The sequence below is a fragment of the Equus asinus genome, chromosome 2 (genome assembly GCF_041296235.1).
Source record: "Equus asinus isolate D_3611 breed Donkey chromosome 2, EquAss-T2T_v2, whole genome shotgun sequence".
NCBI classification, from domain to species: Eukaryota; Metazoa; Chordata; class Mammalia; order Perissodactyla; family Equidae; genus Equus; species Equus asinus.
The window spans coordinates 160,629,044-160,653,903 of record NC_091791.1 but is presented as its reverse complement, the minus strand read 5'-3'; the positions used below and the strand labels follow the sequence as shown (position 1 = coordinate 160,653,903).

Sequence of the window (24,860 nt, the reverse complement as noted above, 5' to 3'; positions counted from 1 at the left end):
GGGGCCAGCCCCTCCTTTGCTCATTTTCAATCAGGTTTTTAGTGTTAGAAAATAAAACACAAATTGTTACTTACTTTTTTCCTAATTCTTTTCTACTGCCTAGAACCTCCAAAACAAACCTGTAAAAGTAGTGATTAGTAGACATCCTTGTGTTATTCCTGACTTTTTAGGCTTCCTTCTAATATTTTACAGTTAAGCATTATGTCGGTCAAAGATTTTTGGTCAATAACGTTTATCAAGTTAGGGAGCATTCTGTATAGACCTGGGCTTCTAAGTGTTGATATCACAAAAAGTAGTTCGAATTTAATATATTAGGGGTATATTTATTGAAATGACTGTGTGAGTCATGTGATTTTCCTTTATCTGATTATCTAGTGATTACATTTTAGCTTTATTAGTGTGGAACCATCTCTACATTCTTGAGATAGTCCTATTTCATCATGATGAAGTTCTGAATTTGATCTGTTGATTTTTCTGGTCATTTTAAATAAAGAAATGTCTTAGCCAAAAGTGATCAATTTTGTGAATTCAAGATAAGGGAAACCATTTAGACATTTTCTATATTTTGAGTAGGAGAGTACACAGTGACTCAGGAGCAGAGCACTAGACTTGTTAAAATAGAAACGACAACTAAATGGTTTTCAAATCTGCCTCCTGTGTTCTCTGTTGTTTTTTTTCTTAATGTTAAGACCCCTTCAGTGTATCACCAATCAAGATAAGTAAAATTAAACTGTGAAAAGCTGCTTTTGTGTGTTGAGCTACATAGCAATGCTAGGATGACTCCTAGCGGATTTCCCTTGACTCAGGACACATATTCTATCTTGTGTTGTAATCTTAGAAGTTGCAGGTAAATGGCTGTGACATCAGACTTACTGATGCTCCTAGATCATCTGACTCTTCTTTAGTAACATCTAGCACGTTATTAATGTCTAATTTATTGTCATTAATTCCACTATTACAAATAAAAATATATCCATTCACTTAGCAAATGTTTTTTGAGCATCTACTATGTACTTGTAAGTGTGATAGGTGCATGGAAAAAGATGAATTAAGACGCTTGCACTCAAGGAGCCCACAGTCCATTTTTTTGTTCTTTTTTCGGTGGTGGGGTGGTAGGTAGGTGGCAGAGTAGTGTGGAGGAGAGGTGAAATGAACACAATTGAGAGCAATAAAACATTCTAATGCTCTTAATGAGGAAAGTATAGCATATAGTGGAACACAAAGGAGAGGGTGATCAATCCTATCCTGAGGAATTAGGATAGGCCTCCTGAGCAGACTTGGAAGACAGTAGGCTGGATACGTCAGGTGGAGGCAAGGTGGACCGATTATGCAGAGGAAAGACAGAGCAGGGCTTGTTTGATGAATTGCAAGTAGTTTATTATGATTAATAAGAAACAAGGGAGAATTGCATGTAAGAGTGTTATCTGTAGAGTTGAGGGAGGCTAGGTCTTTGGGAGAGAAATCATATAGCATGCCATGCTGAGGACCATGGAGTGTAGACAAGGTGGGTAGCCATTGAACGATTTTAGGCAAGGGAATACCAGGACCAAATAGGGGTTTTGTAAGACTGTTCTAGAGGTATTGAGGATGATTATTGGTCTAGGAAGGAGGTAAGTGGCTGCTGTGGGGAAGTAGGAAGACCAGTTTGGAGTTCCTTGTAGTGGTCCAGAGGGTAGATGATAGAGGCAATCAGTGATTTCTATTATCTTGTGAACAGATACATTAAAAAATCTTTATTCATGATATTGAGTGATAATGAATCAGAGATCATCAAAATCAGTAGATACTCATTTTAGGTGATGGCTCATGTCTCTTTTCTTGCTAAACCTATTGCCATGGCTATTAGAAGAATAAAATGAGAAATTTGAATTTAAATTCTTATTTCTTTGTCCAGCCTAGGATGAATGTCACTTAATAGTGATGTATATTAATCTTTATTATATTTAGGGGTTACCCACTTTGTGGATAAAATACACGTTCAGCTCTAGGTTGATTTGTCTGAAATGAACTCACATAGAACGAGTTGTCTAAAACCAAGTGACCAAAATTAATAGTCCTGACAACCTATTTCTGGTTTTAACAATAAGTAGTTATCATGTTTGCATCACTCAGACGAAATAACCCACTGCCATTCCACCAGGGGCTCTCTGTGATGAGCCACTTACTTTCTGAGGACATCAACTGCTCCTTGCCAGCCAGCAAAATCAATGTCATGCCTTTTCAACTTGACAAACTGCCTCCGCCTCTTTATCTTTCAAACTCTACCCATCTTTTCCCCCAGTGCCAGTGTTGCTTCCTTTATAAGGCCTTTGACTATCTCACCCTCTCATGAGCTTTTCTGAATTCCTTGGCCACCAGGTACTGCCTATGATAGACCTTTTATTGTTAAATTTTTATTTAAATCATGTATTGTCTAACATTTTGTGTTGGTTTCATCCCCCAATTCAACCTTTCTCAATCTTCCATGGGGGGAGAGGAGAGAGAATCTAGGGAGCCTGTTAGTTCAGTTATCTGGAGTGGGGTCCACGAATCTCCTTTATAAACAACATGTGTGGGCATTTTGAACATAGTGCTAGATCAGCGGTCTTCAAACTGGGGGACACAGAAGGATCCTTCAAGGGGTACAGTGGAGGATGGATAATGTTGAGCAAATTACTTTCCAGATCCTCAGCTTCCATTGGTGCTCTTAATTTAAATGAGGTTTTCACCCAGTTTATAAAGAAAAGGTAAAAGTCTCACCTATTCCAAATCTTGGTATACCTTGCTCTGAGGTAAAACCTCCAGGGTGTCAAAGGATAATTCCAAATAATAGTATCTGGGAAGACTTCTTTACTAGAGCATCCCAAAACTCATCCTATGCATTCCAGTAAGAGATACATTTCCAATTAGATTTTAATGTTTAATGATTACATTTGAATGTGTTGTTTTCATAAACAGGTTCTAAGAAAAAAATTATAAAAACTCAGAGTCTAATAAAAACAACAAACACATAGCAAAGGAGATTGGATTGGTGGTTACCGTAGGGGAAAGGGGGAGAGGGCAAAAGGGGTGATTAGGCTCACATGTGAGGGGATGCACTATAATTAGTTTTTGGGTGGTGAACATGATGTAATCTACACAGAATTCGAAATATATTACGATGTACATCTGAAAGCTGTATAATGTTATAACCCAATTTACTGCGATTAAAATAAATAAATAAAAAGAAGTAAACCTAAATCTAAAATTCCTATGATCACAGGAATCTTTTTAAAATCAAATTATTTTTGTATTCGTATTCCATAGACATTATAAGAGAGTGAATAACAGCAGGAACTCAAGCGTAAAACTATTTTGGATAAGTTCAGTGAAAAAGTCAAATTGTTTTAAAGGTTAAAAAGGAACCATGTAAAATTTCTGAATTTGTTAAAGCAGAGTTTGTTCAGAGCCTTTTTAGAGATAATGCCAGGTGACAAATTGTGGTGTTATTAGATTCCATTAGCTACCTTTTAAAGAGAGTAATAGTTTTATTTTTAAGAGAGCAGTAATCATAAATTCCCCAGAATTTGTCTTTTGCAACTATTTAAACTTACAATGAAAAATTTTAGATGTCAGTTTAAAAATGTATGAGGAGTATGTTATTTAAAAAAAAAAAAATTAGTGGGCGCGTGAGCAAGAGTTTGAAGAGCACTGTTCTAATTTACATTGAAATACATGGATCAGAATCACCTGTGACCGTGGAGATACTGGTTCTCATGTAGGAATGATAATGTGCATCATAATAGCTGACATTCGTTTAGTTCTGTGTGCCAAAGAAAGTGAAAGTGGCAGACTCACGTCTATAAAAAGTGTCAATACTGTTTATCTTTCCTGAGGGCATGGCAAAGTTCCTTTCACTGTGGCTTGCTGCCTGGTTTTCAGTGGCTATAACTGGAGCCTAAGGTTATAAGGACGCAGACAATTCCCTCAAGTAAGAGCCTGCTCAGGGAACTTGCTTCCCTCCCACCCCTACACCTGTGGAATCAGCCTGTCTTTATAGGTTATCAGAAGCTTCTGGATTCTCTCCGCCAACCCCTCACACTTTCTCTCCCCTCCTGACCTAAACTCAGATCAGCTGTAAGGTGGGTGAAGGGATGAGGCTGTGCAGGAGAGTGGGGATGGCAACGTCTCGACCAGGAACAGACATTCTGTCCTGTTGTGCTGTACCTGGAGAACCATCCAGCTCCTGTGTCTGGGTCTAGCTTCCAGAACTCTGGGCTGGTCTCTGGGAGGTCAGCAAGAAAAGGAGTCTGGTTTCTGTCTTTATTTCTTAACTTTAGTAAGGCTCAGAAATGGTGTCATTTATTGTGGAGTTCAAAGTCATTTAAAAAAAAAAACATGTGAATGGTTACAACCCTGATAACGTATGTAGTACAAAAAAAAAAAGCTGCAATACAGCAAAATGCTAACAGTGGTTGTCTTAGAGGGGTGAATTTTCCTTTTTTAAATTCAAATTCCTAAATATAAATTCAAATTCCTAAATATAAATTCAAATTCCTAAATATAAATTCAAATTCCTAAATATAAGCTTGCTTATATTGCTTTCTGAGAGAGGGGATGCTAGGAGCTCATAAGTGCTACAAATGAATACTCTGCCCCTTGTACTACGGGAGGGTATTTCCATCTCTCATGGATAATAACAGTAGTGAATATTGTGTTTTAAATCTGCCAAGCCCTATGGAAATAAACTAAATGTTATGCATGGATTAAATAAATTTTTATCCTCATAATTGTATGAAGTAGGTAGTTATCCATATTTTACTGACAAGGATACTTCAGCTTAGAAAAGTTGTATATTTGGATCCGGCCCCGTAGCCGAGTGGTTAGGTTCATGCACTCCACTTCAGCAGCCCAGGGTTTCACTGGTTCGGGTTTCACTGGTTCGGATCCCAGGTGCCAACATGGCACTGCTCATCAAGCCATGCTGAGGCAGCATCCCACATAGCGCAACCAGAAGGACCTACAACTAGAATATACAACTATGTACTGGAAGGCTTTGGGGAGGAGAAGAAAGAAAAAAAAAAGATTGGCAACAGATGTTAGCTCAGGTGCCAATCTTTAAAAAAAAAAAATGTATACTTTTATTGGGCTTTGCAAAGCTAGTAGAGAGAGGAACCAATATTTGAACTGTGGTAGTTGGCTCCAGAGCCACTATTTTGTACCATTAAACCAGCAGATATGTCAGCTCACACCATGCTATGTCCTTTCACAATAAATAGAGGAACATTTCTAAGAACTAAAATGGGGATTCACTTTGGAATGAATGTAAAGAAATATTGGTTATATAGTGATGATGATTGGATAAAATCTTAGGTGTTCTTACATGGAATTGTGTTTGGAGGAAGTATTTTACATAACAGACATTCAGCAATTTTATTTGAAATGCATGCATTTTAGTATTTGAGCACCTTCTACATGCCAAGCTATGTTCTAGGCGTTTGAATTAGATCAGTGAATCAAAACAGAAGTTCCTGCCCTCAAGGAGGTTGCATGGGAGAGAGGAGGGTGATAGCAGTGAATAGAGATAATAAAGAAATATGGTAAATAAATTGTATAGTATATTAGATGGTGATAAGTGCTGTGCAAAAGAAAAGCTGTCAGAGAGGCATTGGGACTATGGTGGAAGGGTTGGTTGCAGTTTTAAGAAGGGTGGTTAGTGTAGGACTCACTGAGAAGTGACATTTGAGCAAAGAAATAAGAGAGATAAGGGAATGCAGGAAAAGGAACAGCCAGTGCAAAGGCTCTGAGTACAGGATGGGTGTGGTGTGGGCTGTGTGACTGGAGCAATCAAGCAATTAGCCAGAAGAGGAGGTTCCAGGAGAAATGTAGAGCCAGAGCTTCTATACCTGGGGTCTAAGGACCTCTAAGGAGTCCAAGGATAAAATTCAGTGGTCTATTAACTTGGATGGGAAAAAAAATCATTTTTATTTTTAATAATAACCTCTAAGATTTAACATTTCTTCCAATCATGAATGTAGGTAAAAAAAACCTCAGTAACTTAATGAACCTATGACCTTGTCAGCAATAGAAGTCACATTAGTTGTTGCGGGTATCTTAAAATATGGTTGTGTTCATCACTACTTCAAAATTATGTTGGTTATTAGACCTGTGACTAGATCTTGTTGTTTAATGTGTTAATAAAGATGTATATATGTTACTACATCATAATTAAAAATATTTTGACAACTGAATTGGTTTCCTCTGTAATCTATTGTATTTTTTAAATTTAAAAACATTCTGAGGAGTCCTAGACTTTGCCAACTGCCAAAGGTGGGGGGCAGGGGGTCCATGCACAAAAATTAAGGAATCCCTGATGGGCAACATTGGAGGCCAGGGTAGGATATTGTTTGATGTTGACTTTGTGCTGAGAGTGAGACAGGGAGCTGTTAAAGAAGTTTGAGCAGAGGCATGGCATGCTTTTCCTTGTGTTTGGAAAAACTCACTCTGGCTGCTGTGTTGAACTAGAGACTAGGGGGCAGGGAGGTGTGGGGGGCAGCTGGACCCAAGGTGGCCTGGATTATTAGGAGATTAATATGGTGATCCAGGCAAGAGATTGTACTTGCGCAGGAGATTGTGGCTTGAACTGTGGTTGTAGCAATGGAAGCAGTAAAAAGTAATTGGATTCGGGATTTATTTTGGAGGTAGAACCACCACGTTTTACTGATAGATTGGAGAGAACAGTCAGGGATGACAAGGTTTTTGAGCAATGGAAGGATGGAATTGCCACAGAATGGAGGAGAAGAATGTGCGTGGTAGGGGTAGGTCAAAGCTTTGTTTCTGATCTGTTAAACTTGGGATTTGACATCCACAAGGAAATGTTAGCAGGCATTTGGATATGAGTGTGGAATTGGGGAAGAAGGCTTCTGAGCTGCAGATAAACGCTGCGGAGTCATTTGTACATGCAAAAGTTAATGTTTAAAACTCTGAGACTGAATGAGATGCCAAGTGTAGATGGAAAAGGGGAACCAGCAGTGATCCTGGGGAACTCCAACAGGAGGAAATGGAGGTGAAGAGGAAAAATCAGCAAAGTAGATTGAGAAAGAGCACTCAGTGAGGCAGCAGGACAACCAAGAGACTGTGGAGTCCTGGATACTAAATGAGAAAAGTGAATCAAGGAGGGAGGGGATGTGCCAAATGGTGGAGCCAGTAAAGTAAGGACTGAGAATTGACCATTGAATTTGGAAGCATGGAGGATATTGGAGGATACTGGTGGAGGGGGGTTGGGACAAATTGGGGGTTGGGGCAAACGCCTCCCTAATTTGGAGTGGGTTTAATAGAGAATGACAATCAGAGACTATGTGGACAACTTTTCTGAGAGGTATTGTTGCAAAAGGAACAGAATTTGGGTGGTAGCTGGTGGGGCAATTGGGATCAAGAGAAAGATTTCATTTTTTTCTAATTAAGATGGGGAAAAATAATAGCATTTTGGTATGCCAGAGGGAAAGTTCCAGTAGAAAGGAGAATTTGACATGGGAAGAGGAAGACTTACTGGAGTGATGTCTTTAAGATTGTGAGTAGAAGAGAGATCTGTGGACTAGCAGAGCGGTTGGCTTGGATAGGAGCATGAAAAGTCATCTCCTGTAACAGATCCACAGGCAGAGAATGTGTATCAGTGCTGGCAGGTGGGAGGATGTGGAAGTTCTTCTGGCTGCTTCAGTTTTGTCCCTGAAGTAGGAAGCAAAGTAATCAGTTAAGAGTGAAGATGAAACAATAACAACAGCTAAAAATATATAATGTCTACCCATGTGCCAGGCACTGCTGTAATCACTGTACAAATACTAATTCTTAGCTTCACAACAACCTTGTGAGGTGGGGATCATCATTATCCCCGTTTATAGATGAGGAAACAAAGACATGGAAGGTGAAATAACTCAGTAACTCGGGTCCCACTATTTGTGAGTGGCGGAGCTAGGATTTGAACCAGATCTTCTGGGTCCAGAGTCTGCTCTTGCAATCACAATACCTATTGCCAAATTGTCCTAAAAGGTAGGACTCATTTCTCTTAATCAATGACCTTCAATGGTTAACCAATGTCCTATAAATTGGAATACTATAGTGTCTACCTCTAAGGATTAGAGAAAGGCAAGTAAAATGCTTAGCACATTGCCTCATTCACAGAAGATAATCAATAAATGTTAACAGTAGTTCTAGCAGTGTTAATTTTTTGTTGTTGATAATGTTAACACTTCGTGATTCTATTTAATGCTCTTTAGACAATATCGGGTTTCATGATTTAACAATGTTTTCCAAATAGAAAGGACGAAAATGGTATCTTATGCTTTATTAATCTTTCTTTGATTACCAGCAAGGGTGAACATTTGTTCGTATGTTTATAGGACATGGAAACAGTGACTCTGTATTTCTCTGACATCTGTTACCACAGTAACTAAGGCAGTGAGCTGTAAAGGAAATGTGTGAATTCATGAGCCTGGCCTCCAGCTTGTTTGTTATGAGAGCCAAAGGGGATGGAGCAGCCTGAGGCTGTATAATCTGATGGCTGGGTGCATCTGCGTCCTTACTCAGCCGTGGTTTCTCTATTAGGGGCAGCTGTGAATGTGGCTCCAGGAGTCACCTTCATGAAATGAAGCACATGATGACAACTGGAAGAAGGGGAAGAGTAAATATCTCTAAAGAGGAATGGATATAGTGATGGCCAAGTGGGAAAAACCTGGGGCGTGTGGGGATGAGTTGGTGCTGACTAGTTGGTGCCATGAGCGGTGAATTTCAGGAAACCACTCATTGAGGGGGATCCTCTGGGGAGGGTCGGCCTGAGTCAGATCTGTCTGTGGAATGTGAATCCTCTCTGTCCTCAGGCTGCAGTAGCAGCAGACACTCCATAATGCCAGCTCCTTCTGATACTGATGGTAGAAAGCTTAGTTTGATGTATCGTGATGTTTTTTGTCCTCCTCAATGAATATTTTTTGAACTGGAATAGTATTGAGTAGATTCTATAGCCAGGCTTTCTGGGTTCAAATCCTGGCTGTATTCCTTATTACCTGTGTGAACATAGGCAAGTAGTTAACCTCTCATGTCTTGGTTTCTTTATCTCTAACATGAGAGTAATAATAACAGAACCTCCTACATAATACCTTTATGAGTATTAAATGAGTTAATAGTATATTTCACCTAATGTATGATGCTCGTTTCCCACATCTGAACTTACAGTATGTTACAATTGATGACAGTGTACAATTATAATTGGTAGCATTTTTTTCTTTCTTAGTGGTACATACTGATGTGTCTTAGAATCAATGGTGTGTTGTATTTGAGGAGATATGTTACTAGTAAAGCATTAAACATGGCTTGGTGATAGAAAATGCTACATAAGTGTTATCATTTACTTGGTTTTATAATTACAACCAAATTCTAATGATCCCACTAAACCCGTAAATACGTATTGATTGCAAGCCCCTTATTCTTGTACAGAGAGCTCTTAAAAGCAAAACAAAAATCCCAATAAGTCAGAATATCAACTCATAAAGAGTTACATGATCCTTCTGATAATGTCATTTCTTTAGGTAAAACAAGAAAATTCTCACTTGTTGTAGAAACCGGGGCATGTTAGCTTTTGTGATGGCAAATTTATCCTTTTTCTATTTTACTATTTTTGAACTAGTGAAAAGACTTCTTTGGGTTTGGCCTGTCATTTTATCAATAGGAAGGAGGAGAAACTTAAGGAGTGTCTTGTTTCTGTGATAGTTAATCAAGACTCAGCCTTGAACATTAGACTGGGGCTTTGGGGGAAGAAGGATGTGTTTCCTGACTAGCTCTACTCTGAAGAGTGGGTAGGGGTGTGTCAACCTGCAGACCTCGAGCTTTGCTGCCAGACTAAACTGAACAGTGCTATGAAATGAGCTGATTTGCCTCTCATGCTGCATAGATGGTGCATTTCTAAAAGGATAATCCGGCAGGTTACATTGGGAATTAACAGTAAAGTGGGATTGCCCAAAAGATCTTGCTTTTATTTTTGTTTTTTCCCGTCTGCAGTCCCTATTTTTATGTATTTCCAACATTTGAGCATTTTTTCTGGATGCTAGAATTTTCGGGGAACTGCAGTAGGGCAAGGAAGAACCTGTTCCTGTCTATTAGCTCTTGGCTCAATGCAGAGTTAGCTTTTGTGCCTCATTAGTGTGGATAGAGGAGAACTTGGAGTTAGCAGCCAAAGGAGGGAGCATAATTTTCACCATCTAGATATATGCGTCGCTTTCTGGCCTCACCAGACATCATTGTTTGGGGATAAACGAACAAAAGCCGTGGTTCTCAACCTTGGCTATGTATCAGAATCACTTGGAGAGCTGTTAAAAATCCCAGTGCCCGACATGCATCTCGTGCCAATTAAATCTATCTCTGGGCTGGGATCCATGCATAAGTAGGTCTTAAACCTCTCCAGGTGATTCTAATATGTAGTCATGGCTGAGAACCACTGAATAAAGGTTTTATAGGGGGGATTAAATTGTTTGGCTGATGGAGAAGTTTTGGCCTTCACAAGTGAGCTGGTTGTATCTCCAGATTATCTCTGCTGATTTGACCTTGCTAACACTGCAGCAAGATCAGAGGTGGTCAGCTTTGCGTGACTGACTTTCAGGAGTGTTATTATGAGCTTTGAGTAGCAACTGTATTTGGCCTTGGAATCAGTGTATGTATCTCTTCATATGCTCTTATAAACGTATTTCTGAGTCTCTACAAGAAAGAAAAGTGGGTGATGTGTGTATTCATGTGTGTGTGTGTGTTGTCTTCATTTCATTTGGTGTGTTACAGTTCATTCTGTTCACTTTAAAAACTAGATAATTGACTTCCTTATAACTGTTTCAGTGAGAAATTATCTGAAAAGATCAGATTACTTAGGACAAACAAAACTAAAACTACCATTGTAAAACTGAAACAAATTCCAGAAGATTTTTAAAAAGACATGATAAACTGGACTGTCTAGAACCAGTGTTTCTGGCTATCGGAAAGGCTAGCATGACTGTTGGCACCTGTGTGCATATATCGTCTCCAATTTCAATAAATTCCTGGCTTGTTGAACACAGTTCCCACTAGGACTGCTTAGAGATCCTAAAGCAAGGCTGCCAGATAAAGTATACGATGTCCAGTTAAATGTGAACTTAGATACACAATAAATAATCACCCTAAGTATATCCTAAACATTGCCTGAGACATCCTTGTACTAAAGTATCTGTTGGGTATCTGAAGTTCACATTTAACTGAGCATCCTCTGTTTTTGATTTTCTAAATCTGGCAACCCTGTGCAGGTGTGGGCTGGATAGAGAGCCAGAGCACTAGCCAGTTTTTCTGGGCTGGGTCTCCTTGACGTGACCTTACTTCTTGCCATATTCCTGCAGAGAAGCTGCTACCGGGCTTTCCATCCCAAACGTCTAATCTTTGGTGTTAGAATTGAAAGATGTAGACTTGAAAGTAGCCACACACACAAAAATCAGTTCTTAAATTCTGAGCGGTAGAAGCAATGAGAGTTAAGACCTTGCACTTACAGGCAGTCAGGGCGGTCAGCCCAGCGGCAGGTGCAATATGTTGTAGTTGAGTAATTTTCCATCAACTGGGAGAAGCAAGTGTCCTGTCTCCTTTAGAAACTGGGCAGGTAGCCTGGCCTCCTGAGTACTTGTCTGGCCTGGTTTATTAGAAAATTCCACTCTGATTCAAGTTAAAGCTGGCTGGCTTCCACCTGCCTCTCCAGAGACTGACCTTCCTCTCCCTCTCCTGAGGTTTGTTTTGTTGGCTTTAAATAAAGGGCCCTGTCAGTTGAGTTGAGGGGCAAGCTAAAGAGCGAGGAACTTCTCCCAAAGTTTTCAATCAAGTTAACAAATACTTATAAGTTTCACATGAGGACTGTGGTTTTTTGGTTTTACTAGTACTTTGTATATTCATTCTGTTTGAAGTAGACAATTTTTCTTGCTGACTATAAAACTAAACCTAGTCTTACGCACAAAAAAGTCTACATGTGAAATTTTGGACGTATCCACTATCATCTCCAGAAGAGAATCCTGAGTAATTTCAAACTAAGAAAAAGAGTGAAAAATAGAACGAGCACTTGTCTATTAACCATTAAACATATTAAACATGTTAAACACTTGTATATTTATATATTAAACATTTTTGCCATATTTTCTTCAGACTTTTAAAGCCAGTGTTGAGGCCCCTTTTGTAACCGCTCCTCCTTAATCCAACTTCTCTGTCTCCCCCGAGATAGCCACTCTACGAAGGTTTGTGTAGAGATAGCTCCATGCAGAACTCCAGGAGGCACCATTCACCATCGGCCTATCTATGTGTTCCTAGACAATGTGTAGCTCAGGTTTCTTAGACCCTGTACAAATGGTGTCACCATATAAATTTTGACAATCATATCATTGTAAATAACACCAGTTTTGCTTCTTCCTTTCCAATTCTTATATCTCATTTCTTGCTGTATTGTCCCAGACCTCTAGGATAATGTGGGAAAACATGGCTGATGATGGGCATTCTTAATCTTGCTTCCTGAAGTTTCACTATTACGTTTGAAGTTTCCTGAGAATTCTTGATTGCTATCCTGAATTTGATTCCCTTCTATTCTAAACTGGCTAAGTTTTTTTCTCTTAAAATCAAGAATGAGGGTTGACCTTTATTAAGATATTTTTCTGTATCGTTTTGAGATACAATGGTTTTTCTCCTTTAGTATATTAATGTGGTAGAGATCACTGAGAAATTTTCGGATGATATATAATTCTGGCATTCTTAGAATTTTTCAGAAATTACTGAATTAGATTTGCTAAGTTTTTGGTTTTCTCTTTTATTGTTTTTAATCTACCCTTTTATTGTTTTTAAATTGTTTGCATTATAGAAAGAGAACATGGTTTGTGTGATAGTATTACTTTGAAAGTTTTTTGAGAGATTTTTTTTATGAATTATCTGTTTTTGCAAATTTATGTGCCTGACAAAGATGCATGTTATTGACTTCTTGGGTTCTGGGATAAATATAATCAAGGTTGTTAATTGTGTCAGTCATTTTTATTTGCTTCATCTATCTATTTTTAATAGAGGGGTATTACTTGTCTCTTATCATTTTACTTATTTCAGTCAGTTTTTGCTGTGTATATTTTAAGGCTAAGAGTTAGTTGCGTTCAAATTCATGATTATACCCAGCACCTAACTGAAGAAATAAAACAGTATGAATACATTCGAAGCCTCCTGTGTGCCCTCTGCCTTCCCCTCAGATGACATTATTTATTATTCCCATGTACTTCCTTATACTTAAGTCTAAAATCCTCAAACAATAGATAATATGGTTATCTGTTTTAAAAGTCTATAAAAATGGCATCCTACTGTTTGTATTTTTCAGCAACTTATTTCTCAAAATTATTTGTTAGATTAATCTGTGTTGGTATGTATATCTCTAGTTCATTCATTTTAATGTCTGCATAGTATCAATTTGAGTGAATATATCACTCAATATTTACTTATCTGTACTCCTGTTAATGAAAATTTAAGTTTATTCCTCTTTTTCACGATTAGAAACGATGCTTCCCTAAGTTTTCTTTCTAACATTTGCTTTTATGTGTAAGCACTCCACAAGGGTTAAACTTTAGGTAGAATTTCTGGTCTTATTTTTGTGTACCTTTAAACTTAATATTGTCAAAATAATCTTTTTTTTTTTTTTTAAAGATTTTACCTTTTCCTTTTTCTCCCCAAAGCCCCCCGGTACATAGTTGTATATTCTTCGTTGTGGGTCCTTCTAGTTGTGGCACGTGGGACGCCGCCTCAGCATGGCTTGATGAGCAGTGTCATGTCTGTGCCCAGGATTCGAACCAACGAAACACTGGGCAGCCTGCAGCGGAGCGTGCGAACTTAACCACTCGGCCACGGGGCCAGCCCCTCAAAATAATCTTTAAAGTGATTGTAGTGATTAATGTTCCCATCAACAGTGTGTGGAATTCTCATTCTTACTCTTTCTCACCAGCAGTTACTATTAGCAGACTTTTTAATATTTCCAAATCTGATGGGTGTGAAATATTATCCCATTGTAGTTTTAATTTGCATTGTCCTGAGGACAAGTGAGATTGTATGTACGTCTTGTTTTGTTTTTGTTTCGGTGAGGAAGGTTGGCCCTGAGGTATCATCTGTTGCCAATCTTCCTCTTTTTTGCTTAAGGAAGATTGTTGCTAAACTAACATCTGTGCCAATCTTCCTCTATTTTGTATGTGGGATGCTACCACCACAGCATGGCTTGATGAGCAGTGTGTAGGTCTGCGCCCAGGATCCGAACCTGAAAACCCTGGGCCACCAAAGCGGAGCATGAGAACTTAGCCACTTTGATACTGGGCCAGCCCCAGGTTGTGTGTCTTTTTAGAAGTTTATTAGCCATTTGGGGTTCCTCATCTATGAATTTACCATCCATTTGCCCACTTTTCTATTGGTGGTTTTTCTTATTTCTTTCTAGTACTTGTTTGTCCTGGGTGCTAGTCTCTTGTTGGTTATATGTTTTGCAACTGTTTTCTTCATGTATGTTGATTATCACTTTCTAGTGGCATCTTTTAACATAGGTTAAAATTACCAGAATTATGTAACTGAATTTTTTAAATGTTTTCCTTGTTTTTTTAATGTCTTAAATCTTTCTGAACTCCAATGTCATAAAGATCCTCTAATGTTCCTCCAAGGCTTTTTCTTTTATGCTTTTCACATTTAGATGTTTAATCCACTGGAATTGATTCTTGTGTATGATTTGAAGCATGAATATTTTTCTTAAGTTTGGGTTTAGAAATAGTCTATCCTTTCCCTATGAATTTCAGAAAACCTCCAGATCACATATTCAGTTTCCACATGTTCATGACTTTTTTTTTTTTACAGACTTTCTTTTCTATTGTATGATCTATTTTGTTATCTGTATACTAATGCTAGAGTTTCTTAATTATAATTCTTTTCTATTATCATTTTCTTGTTTCTTGCTGCATTTTTAATTATTGTCATCTTTTATTCACCAATTCTTTCCTTGACTGTGCCAGAATTTATCCAGCTCTTAAACTTTTCATTTCAATGTCTTTATTTTACATTTCTAATATTTCTAAATTTTATAGTCACCTATTCTCATATATATTTTTTACAGTATACTGTTACAGTCGTTTATAATGGTTTTTTTATTTTGGTAAGAATTCTAAGCATTACTAAAACATTTTTAACACGTTTAATATTTAAAAGTTTTATCAGGATTTCATTTCAATTGTTGATTTTGTTGCCTGTCCTCACATTCAGATTTCTTCACAGATATTGAGAGTTTGGTTTGAAAACTTGTGACATATACATTGCTTTGGGGGAAAAAAAAAAAAGAAAAAGAAAAAAACATCTTCCCTTCCTCTTTATACTTGTCTATTCCGTAGTTGTCTCACCTGGTCCTTGTATGACCCCCCAGACCAGAAGTTGGTCTTACAGTGGTGTTTTGGGGCTCCCAGCCCAGGGTGGTGATGTGGATGTTGCAGATCTAGTCCCTGGGGACAGGGATGGACAGGGTTAGGAGTGTGGTCTTAGCCTTGGTCTGTATCTTCCTGTCTGTCCTGCCGGGAAGCAGTTGACAGCAACTTCTTCTAGCTTCCCTTTACCATTGGGAGCCCCACTCTGTCCGTTTTTCTAAGCAGCAAGCCTAGCCCTGGTTTCCTGCCCCACAGGGGGCCCTTTCAGCCCCTGATGCTCTGCAGTGACCTAACTTGAGGCCGTCCTGCCCACCTCTGGAACTGGGGCACACAGGCCCAGAGCATCGCTGTTCCTCCTCTGTTTCTCCAAGATGTTATTCTCTTTAGCTACTTCCTTATGACTTTTAACTTCCTTGCTTTATATTTTAGATCTAATGGCTATGCAGGCATAGAAGGGAACTAAAACACGTGACCCTAATAACAACTGAAAGTCCTTTCGGTCACTTTTCACTTTTTGGAAACATCTCTTACTTGTTCTAATTTTTCTCATATACTTACCATATCCATACAAGTCCATCTTTTGTATCAAAGAAAAACATTCATTTCACAGCATTGCCCCCCACCTCATCTCTCTCCACCTGCCCACTCCTAACCAAATCTTTCAGGTGTTACTGTGCCACTTGGTAGCAAGTTTCAAGTTTAATTATCAAGTAGTGTGACTGCCACCTAGTGGCAGGCATCAGGTACTTTCAGTTTTAGCCTACATTATATTCTGACAAGTTATGTGCCTCTGTAGATGTTTCTTGGCTTTCAAAACTACATAGATAGAAAGAATTTAAGTCCTAGGGAGCTTGTGTTCCTGGAGTTCTAAACTTCTTAGTATCTCCATTTTAACAGAACAGAAATAAGGGTAAGAGAACAAAGTGAAAAAGCAAGTTATCTAAGCATTGGCAGCTAGAATTTGATTTAATGACTATTTTCTCCATAAGCTACCCATCAAATAGTGCCTGGTCCTGAATATTTACCTTGGAATTTGGGTAAAAGTCAAAGGGACATAGCCATAAATTTGCTGATCTTGATACCTATTTTACATCATCACCCCAGGACATAGAAACTCAATTGTTCTGAGCTCATGTTTTGAGTATAAAAAGATGTAAATATGTTGGGTTTCTTCCCCTCTCCATTTATCCTCTTCCCCTAAGCTCTTTCTGTCTATGTTGGTTGGTGAGACTCCATTCCAGTTATTTAAAATCCCCGAAATGGTATGAGCCTCTGAATAGTAAACTTGGCTGGAAATTTACTATATGTATTTATCAGCTGTTGCTGCATTAATGCTGTGTAACAAACCATGCTAAAATGCGATTTTCAATAAAAAGCATTTATTCACATAGATGAAAAGGTCAACCATGATTCAACTGAACTAAGCCGGGTTCTTTCAGGCTGTGCATAGGCTGGGCTTGGCTGCTGAGTGTGGCGTTTAGTTCTGCACCAGGTGGCTCTCTCGGGGAGCGACCCAGGCTGAGTGAGTAGTGGCTACCCTAGGGCATGTTCTTCTTTTTGTGAAATAGCAGGAGTGCAAGAGGCAAGCCAAACAGTGTGCAAGCAAATTTAAATCCTCCTTATGTCATGTCAGTTAACATCCCCTTAGCCAAAGCCAAAAGCCATAGGAAGTATTCTATGTCCCGGGCAGAAAGAGGAGATGGAAGTAGATGAATATCTGCTGAACAGTGCTCTAGTTTTCCATACCTACGTATAAAATAATTGAATGAAATAAAACAGTCGTTTAAGACAATGCATTACATTGAAGTATAAGAGCTTACACATTTCCAAGATGTACACCCTGAGAAGACTTTTAAGGCTGGAAGCGTGTGCTGTTCATGTGCTCATGCCCAATGCTTAGTTCAGTGCCTGGCTTACAGAGATACTAAACCCACGAGTAGCAGAGCTACCAAGCAGCAGTGAGAACCTGTTGGGCTTTGGAGAGTTGGGATTGGAGACTTGGGATTTTCTCCCATCTTTTAAAATTGGTATTTTTATATTTATGCCTGAGGAAGTCCTAAACGTTCTTGAACAAGGGGAGATATTAAAAATTATAATTCTGGGCCGGCCCCGTGGCTTAGTGGTTAAGTTTGGCACACTCTGCCTTGGTGGCCCAGGCTTGTGGGTTCAGATGCCAGGTGCGAACCTACACCAGTCATTAGCCATGCTGTGGCAGCATCCTACATAAAATAAAGGAACATTGGCACAGGTGTTAGCTAGGGCTAAACTGCTTCAGAGGAAAAAAAAAGTTATAATTCCTAAATTCATAGCATTTCTCCCAGCTGTTGTCAAATTTTGTGTCTTTCTGATATAGAAACTAGTCATTTCCTTTCCATACATCTATAGGACAACAAAATAGATTCATTGATTATTCATGTAACGTCTACACAGTCTTGTTCCGTTTGAAGAGGCAAGATGGACCCTCTACCCCAAATTTGATTCAAGATTGATGACTGTGTACACACACCTGCGTGTGTGCATACATGCAAGCATATGAAAAGGTTTATTCCTAGCATAATGACTCTTCGGGGGAGAGCAGGGCAGAGCCTCTCAAGCCAGCTGGAAAATGCTTTGAGAGAGGAAGGGTAGGAGACTGGCTTGGGGTTTTATGATGTGCAGGGGGTAATGCTGGGCTGAGGATTCCCACCTGTGGACAGTGGCTTGCGTGGTTTGACTTTCCTGCCAGTGTAAAGGCTTTCTAATCAGATTGCCCAGATATGGGGCACAGGGGAAGAGGGAGAGGTGAAATGCAAAAGCTGTCAGCTGTCACTCAACAAATGGAGCTCGACTCCTTGTACTGTTCCTGCCACATGTGTGATGTGTGAAGGCCCATTGATAAAAGGTGTTGTATTGACATTACAGGAGATAGACCTTCTAGCAGCCGCTGACTTTATTATACCCAACTTTTTTCTCCTGGCTTCACGGGCTCTGATTCTTCTGCTACTGTTGCTGACAAGTACCAAGGCAGCTACCCTTTTCCAAACAGCATAGTTACTTAGACTGCATTGTTTATAGGCATCTGGCGAGGGAATCAACGCAGAGAACCTACTATGCACCAAGGCCAGGCTGCACACTTTGCCTTCATGAGCTTATTAAATATGAGAGTTCAAATTTCATCTTATTCTAAGGTATTAGAGCAAATTGTCTGTGACTTTGCCTTCTATGACCAGCACCCTTTTCGTTAATGTTAGAGATGGAGAAAGTTTCTGCATTCGTTCATGGATAAGTTTGTTTGAACGTGTATTAATCTGTCAGTAATTAGCATGTTTTCCCAAATCTCATCTTTTATGTGCCAGCTCCTTGATTTAGGGACATATGTTTATACTACTTTTACTATTTTTTAATTTATTCTTTAATTTTTTGTTTTTGTTTTTTCTTGAATAAAACTAAACTTAAAGCAGTGGTTCTCAAACTTTCATGTGCCTCATTACTTGGAGGGCTTGGTAAAGCCTCCTCCAAGTTTCTTAATCAGTAGGTCTGGGGTAGGCCTAAGAATTAACATTCCTAAGAAGTTCCAGGTGGTGCTGCTGCTGCTAGTCCTGGGACTAAACTCCATTTTATAACAATATCTTATCAACACTATTTGTAACAGTAATATTCATGAAATCATGGGTTTTATGTGCTAGTTTGACTTTTTTTTCCCTAATCACGTTACAATAAGGATTCAGCTGTTAAAGTCTGGCTGTCCATTACCAAAAAATGACCTTAGTGGTGTGCATGCAAAGCTTTGGAAACACTCAATATTCTCCAAATATAATTCAGAGGATGGGTCTTTTCCCTTTAAGACTGAAGGTATGTATTCGAACATGTTTCTTAACAATGTGAGACAGTGTGTAAAGCCAATGAGAGATGCAGGCAGTAAAAGTTAGAGTCCATGGGCAGGAATAGAGCTGTGGTTCTCATTCATTTGGGAAATCAGAAATTTTCTAATTTCCCAGCTGTGTGCATAATCCAGTTCTGCCAGTGATATGTGTGTGTGGTAGGGAGGGGCTTGGATATATGTGTAAGAGAGTATAAATGAAAACCAGATTTAATCACAGCTGGTGACTACAGGCTTGGAAGTCCCCATCGAGAAGATGGATGAATCACAATCATGTAACTTGATGGGACCAGCCATTATAACTCACTGTTCCTGTGGACCCTAGCCTCATCCAACCTCCCTGTGTTTAAAAATGCCCCCTTCCCCTTCTGAAGCATTATGGGAGAGATTTCCTAAGTTCACAAGTGATTCTAGTAATTGGATAAAGCCAACAACCTTCAAATTCTTAGGGACTTCTGCATTTTCATTATACCTGCTGCTTACCCAACTATAACAACAACAATAACAAAACTCTTTGGAGTAAAAAGCATAGGTTCTTGGGCTTGAATGATTGGTATTTACTAGCACGTGGTTTTGGGGGAAGTTGTTCAACCTGTGCACCTCAGTTTCCTCATCTGTAAAATGGACCTTGATATGATAGGATCTACCTTGCAATGGTGATGTGAGGATGGCATGAGTTAATCTGTGTAGTAGAGTGCTTGGGACAGTTCCAGAGGAATAGGACTCGATAATGTTACCTGTACCCATATGTAGTTAAGAGAAACTCAATCAGTGATAAACTGCAGCAATGGTTACTACATGCCCCTCAGGTTAGTGAGATCATCTTAAATTCTGCTGTTGGTGAATTGGAGGACACAACCCAGAATAATACCTGGCAGAAAGGATGTTTTGCTGTTGTGAGCTGATCAATAAGGAAGATTTGTGCAATGAAAGGGGTCCCTACCAATTAGACTAAGTACTTGACTAGAAAGAGCTGTATGTTTATGGAGGGAAGTTCTCATGTATTTTTCCCCAAAATATTGAATCCTGCTGGTCAGGATGCTTTTTCCTGTTGCTGTCTTTCCATATCATGTATTATTTCTTGAAAGACATTCTTCAGGCTTCTTTTTTGTGGGTTAGATTATTTCAATTCATTTGTTAATTCCCACTGGGCTAATGTAGCTCCAGAGAGGTCTGCCCTTTTCAAGCCCCGATATTCAAAATCTCTATTCCTCCTTTTCACACATTTATAGAGTTCCAGAGCTACTGAATACCAGGGTCAAGTTCTCTTTTTAACAATCAAAAACATTGTTAGTCTTGAATTGAGACCTCTGCCTCACCATCCTCACCCCCAAGAGACTGGGAGGATTTGCCTTGGCCCATGCCAAGGTATTTACAAACACAAATGTAGGGGGAGGGGACTGCCACTGACAAGACACATTTGAAACCCACCAACCTAACTTTGACTCACCCTTTGTATTCTCTTACCATTCTCTTGTCAACCCTCAAAGTGAGCATCTTTCTAGTGAGGGCATTAATTCCCTCCTTCTACATGCTGCCCAGAGACTCTCTTTTGTCATCCTTGTCAGGAATGGGAGTGTTTTCTTGCCACCTGTTACACCGGGACTGTTGGCAGCAATATTTGTCTAAGGAGGAGATGAATCAAGATTTACTGGGTGTTAGCTTTACTGTGATCTCCTCTATCAATCTGTTAATTAGTTGTAACTATATCTGTCACACCCTAACAGGTACTATTTACACAAGATGAATCATTTCAAAATATATTCTGTATAATTTCTATTTAGATTGTAGATGTTATTCCCAAGGGGCATTTGTTTGCAAGGCTGGTTTGGCTAATCTGCCTTTGCCTACTTTGTGGAGGCTTGGAATTCATTAAGGTTTAGATATTGATCATCATATGGGTTAGGACTCAACCTTTATACAAGACTCAAACTTACTAAATTGTTCTCATTTTAAGCATCTAGAGTCTCTCTTGTGCCTGTATAATCTTTATTTGTTATATGAGAAAACTAGTATAACCAGAGCAATCTTTTTTTCCTTGTATTTTAATGTTAGGTATACATTAAAAAATGGCATAAGACGCAAAAGAATAATTTTTCATTGAACCACCCATGTGACACCACCTGCTCGATTATAACCCAACTCAATCCACTTCTCCTGGTTGCCATCATTATTCTGGATCTTGTTAATATTATTTGCTTTTCTTTTATAGTTTTTTAATTTGCATGTACCTAAGATTAGGATTGTTGGGTATGGCAGTATGAGTATCTTCAACTTCATTAGAAAAAGTCAAACATTTTCAATTTGCACTCCTGCCACAAGAATGTGAGTTTCCATTGCTCCACATCTTCACTAACACTCAGTTTTGTCCGACTTTAAATATTCCTGATTACTAATGGAGTGAGCACCTTTTAATATATTTACTTGTATGTTCTGTTTTTAGAGTGACTGTTGACATTTTTTGCCTATTTTTCATTTTCTTTAGTTTTGTAAGAACTATTCCTATATATATATGTGTATATATATATATATATATATATATATATATAGTAGATCTTTGATTATTTGTTTTAAGTATATTCTCCCACTCTGTGGCTTGTGTTTTCTCTCTCTTTATTGTGTATTTTGATGAAAAGACATTCTTAATTTTAATGTCAAATTTATCACTTTTTTCCTTTATATATTGTGCTCTTTAAATCTTAAGTCCTTTCCTATCCTGAAGTTGTAACAATATTATGCCATATCTTCTTATAAAAATCTGTAGGTTGGCTTTTTACAAGTTAGCTCTTAATTGACTTAGATTATTATTTGGTCATAAAGTTAGGATCCAGTTTCATGTTTTTCCATATGAACATCCTCTTTTCCCAACCAGTAGTTTTTGAAAAGACCATTCTTAGTGTAAACAAAGATCTTTCATGCTACTTCTGTCATGTCAAGTGACCATAATTTGATGGTGTATTTCTGGGCTCTCTGGTCTGTTCTATTGACCTATTTGTTATTCCTTTCAGTACCACACCACCTTAATTATGTTGTGATAGTTAAAAATAATTCTTGTTTGATGGTAAGGCAAGTTGTCTTATCTTTATATTTTCAAGAGTTACTTGGCTTTTATTGGCTTTTTACACTTTCGTGCTTCAACGTACATTTTAGAATGTGCTCCCTAAGTTCAAATAAAGCTTAGAACTGTTGAACTGGGGGGGCCAGCCCCTTGGCTGGGTGGTTAAGTTTGAGCGCTCTGCTTTGGCAGCCCAGGGTTTCGCTGTTTCGGATCCCGGGTGCAGAATGGCACCGCTCATCAGGCCATGCTGAGGTGGTGTCCCACACAGCATAGTCAGAAGGACCTACAGCTAGAATATACAACTATGTACTGGGGGAGTCTTTGGGGAGAAGAAGAAGAGGAGGGGGAGGAGGAAGAAGATTAGCAACAGTTGTTAGCTCAGGTGCCAATCTTTAAGAAAAAAAAGTGTTGAATGGGATTGCATTAAATCTATAGATCAATTTGGGAAAATTAACATCTTTACAATATTGAGTCTTACTAAAGATAGGTCTTTTTATCTGTGTCTTTCTTGGTAATATATTTCAACATAATGTTTCTATTTTCTTATATGAGCTCTTACATATTTTTGTTAAGGTTCTTTCTAAGTACTTTGTATTTGCAGGCGTACTGTAAATGTTTTCTTTTTTAAACTGTTGCTAGTATTAGGATTTTTGTATACTGATTTTTATATCCATCAACTCTACTAAACTCATATATTCTAATATTTTATCTGCAGAATCTTTTGGATTTTTCTAAATATGCAATCGTAGTGAATAATAGCTTTTTCCCTTTATTTTATATACATAAATATATGTGTGCGTGCATATTTCTTTATTTCTTTTCTTTTTTTCTTGTCCTACTACCTCTACTAGTACCCTTAAGAAAATAATGAATAGAAGTGGTAGTAACAAGCATTCTTGTGTTATGCTGAATCTCCTACGGAAAACATTTAAAAGTAAAATATTTGTAGATTTTTAAAAATTAATGTACAATAGAATTAACTTTTTTTCTGTTTGGTTCTATGGTTTTATGAGTTTTAATCCATGTATAGATTCATGGAACCACCACCATAATCAGGATAGAGAATAGTTACATCACCCCAAAAATTCCTTTGTGTGCTGCCCCTTTGTAGTCAAACCTTCTCCCTGTCTCTAACCTTTGGTCACTGCTGCTGTGATCTGTTCTTCACCTCTGTGGCTTTGTCTTTCCCAGAGGGTCATGTCAATGGAATTAAACAACAGTTAGCCTTCTGAGACTGCCTTTCTTCACTCGGCATATGTCTTTGAGATTCGTCTATGCTGATGTATCTATCAATAGTTCATTCCTTATTATTGCTGAGTAGTATTGTTCTATGAATATACTGCCATTTATTTATACATTCACCCATTGAATTATGTATGTTTTCTAGCTCTGCAACTTATTCAGCTTCCTTGGACAAGCTACACAACTTTTCTGTGCATCAGTTTCTTCATCTGTAATGGGGATAATGTACCTACATCATAGGGTTATTGCAGGGACAAAATGAATTAATACATACAAAGTACTAACATAATGCCTGATATATATAGTAAGTGCTCAGTAAATACAATCCATATTTTCCCCACTATTAGTAAAGATTCTGAGGTAGAAAAGAACTTGACAATTTCAAGGAATAGCAAGAAAGCCAGTGTGCCTGAAGTGTATTGAGCAAAAGCAGGGAGAGTTATATAGAAACCAGATCTTGAAGAGCCCATGAGCCACAGTAGGGTGTGTTGATTTCATTCTGAGTGCAGGGAAGACCAAGGATGGGACATGATCTGGTTCCTGCCTTTAATAGATCATTCAGGCTGCTGTGAGGAGGATGGGTTATGGTGGTGGTGAGTGAAAGCAAGTGACCTTTTTAGGGTCTTGCAGTGGTCTAAGGAAAAGATGGACCATAGCGGTGGGTGTGGAGATGGTGAGAAGTGGTCTTGTTCAAGGGATGGTTTGGATGTAGAACCCACAGAACTTGCTGATGGATTCACAGCTCAGTGGAACACATTACACATTTTCCATCAGAGCAGTGGTGTGACATAATAATCAACAGCGAGGCTCCTCTCCTCTTACAGATTTTCCAAAGATTTCCCTCATGCACTTTTGAATAGAAACCTAAACTTTTGTGCCTGATTTCTGAAATCCACATGGGGAAATAGCCTGTCTTTTCATACATTTTTAAATGACATCTAACTGACTTCTTTCTTACTCATGCTTACAACCTCAAACACGTTTGTAAAAGACCGACTTATCCCACAAAAATGTTTACTCATGGCATTTTGCTTTGTGGTTCTCTGCAGCCTGTATAGTTCTGTGACCCCACATTCTTAGCCGTCCTGCTGGAAATAAAGTTGTCCTGGCTGCTTCATGCTTAGCCAGTGGGATGGTAGTTTTACTGGTTGGCTGGAGTTCCTGTGTACACTTGGGACTTATTATTGGAATAAACATTATTAGACTCAGACTAAAATTGGACCAGAAATTTATTTTTGTCCTCCTTTCAACCTCAACTCACCCTAGATCCTCTCATCCAAGTGACAAATGG

General features: G+C 38.6%; 1 protein-coding gene across 4 annotated transcripts in view; it reads left to right on the top strand.

Annotated features, from left to right (window-relative positions):
* Window positions 1-24,860, top strand: part of FMN1 (formin 1) — a 340,681-nt gene that overhangs the window by 101,675 nt on the left and 214,146 nt on the right. The gene's annotated exons all lie outside the window — the stretch shown is intronic.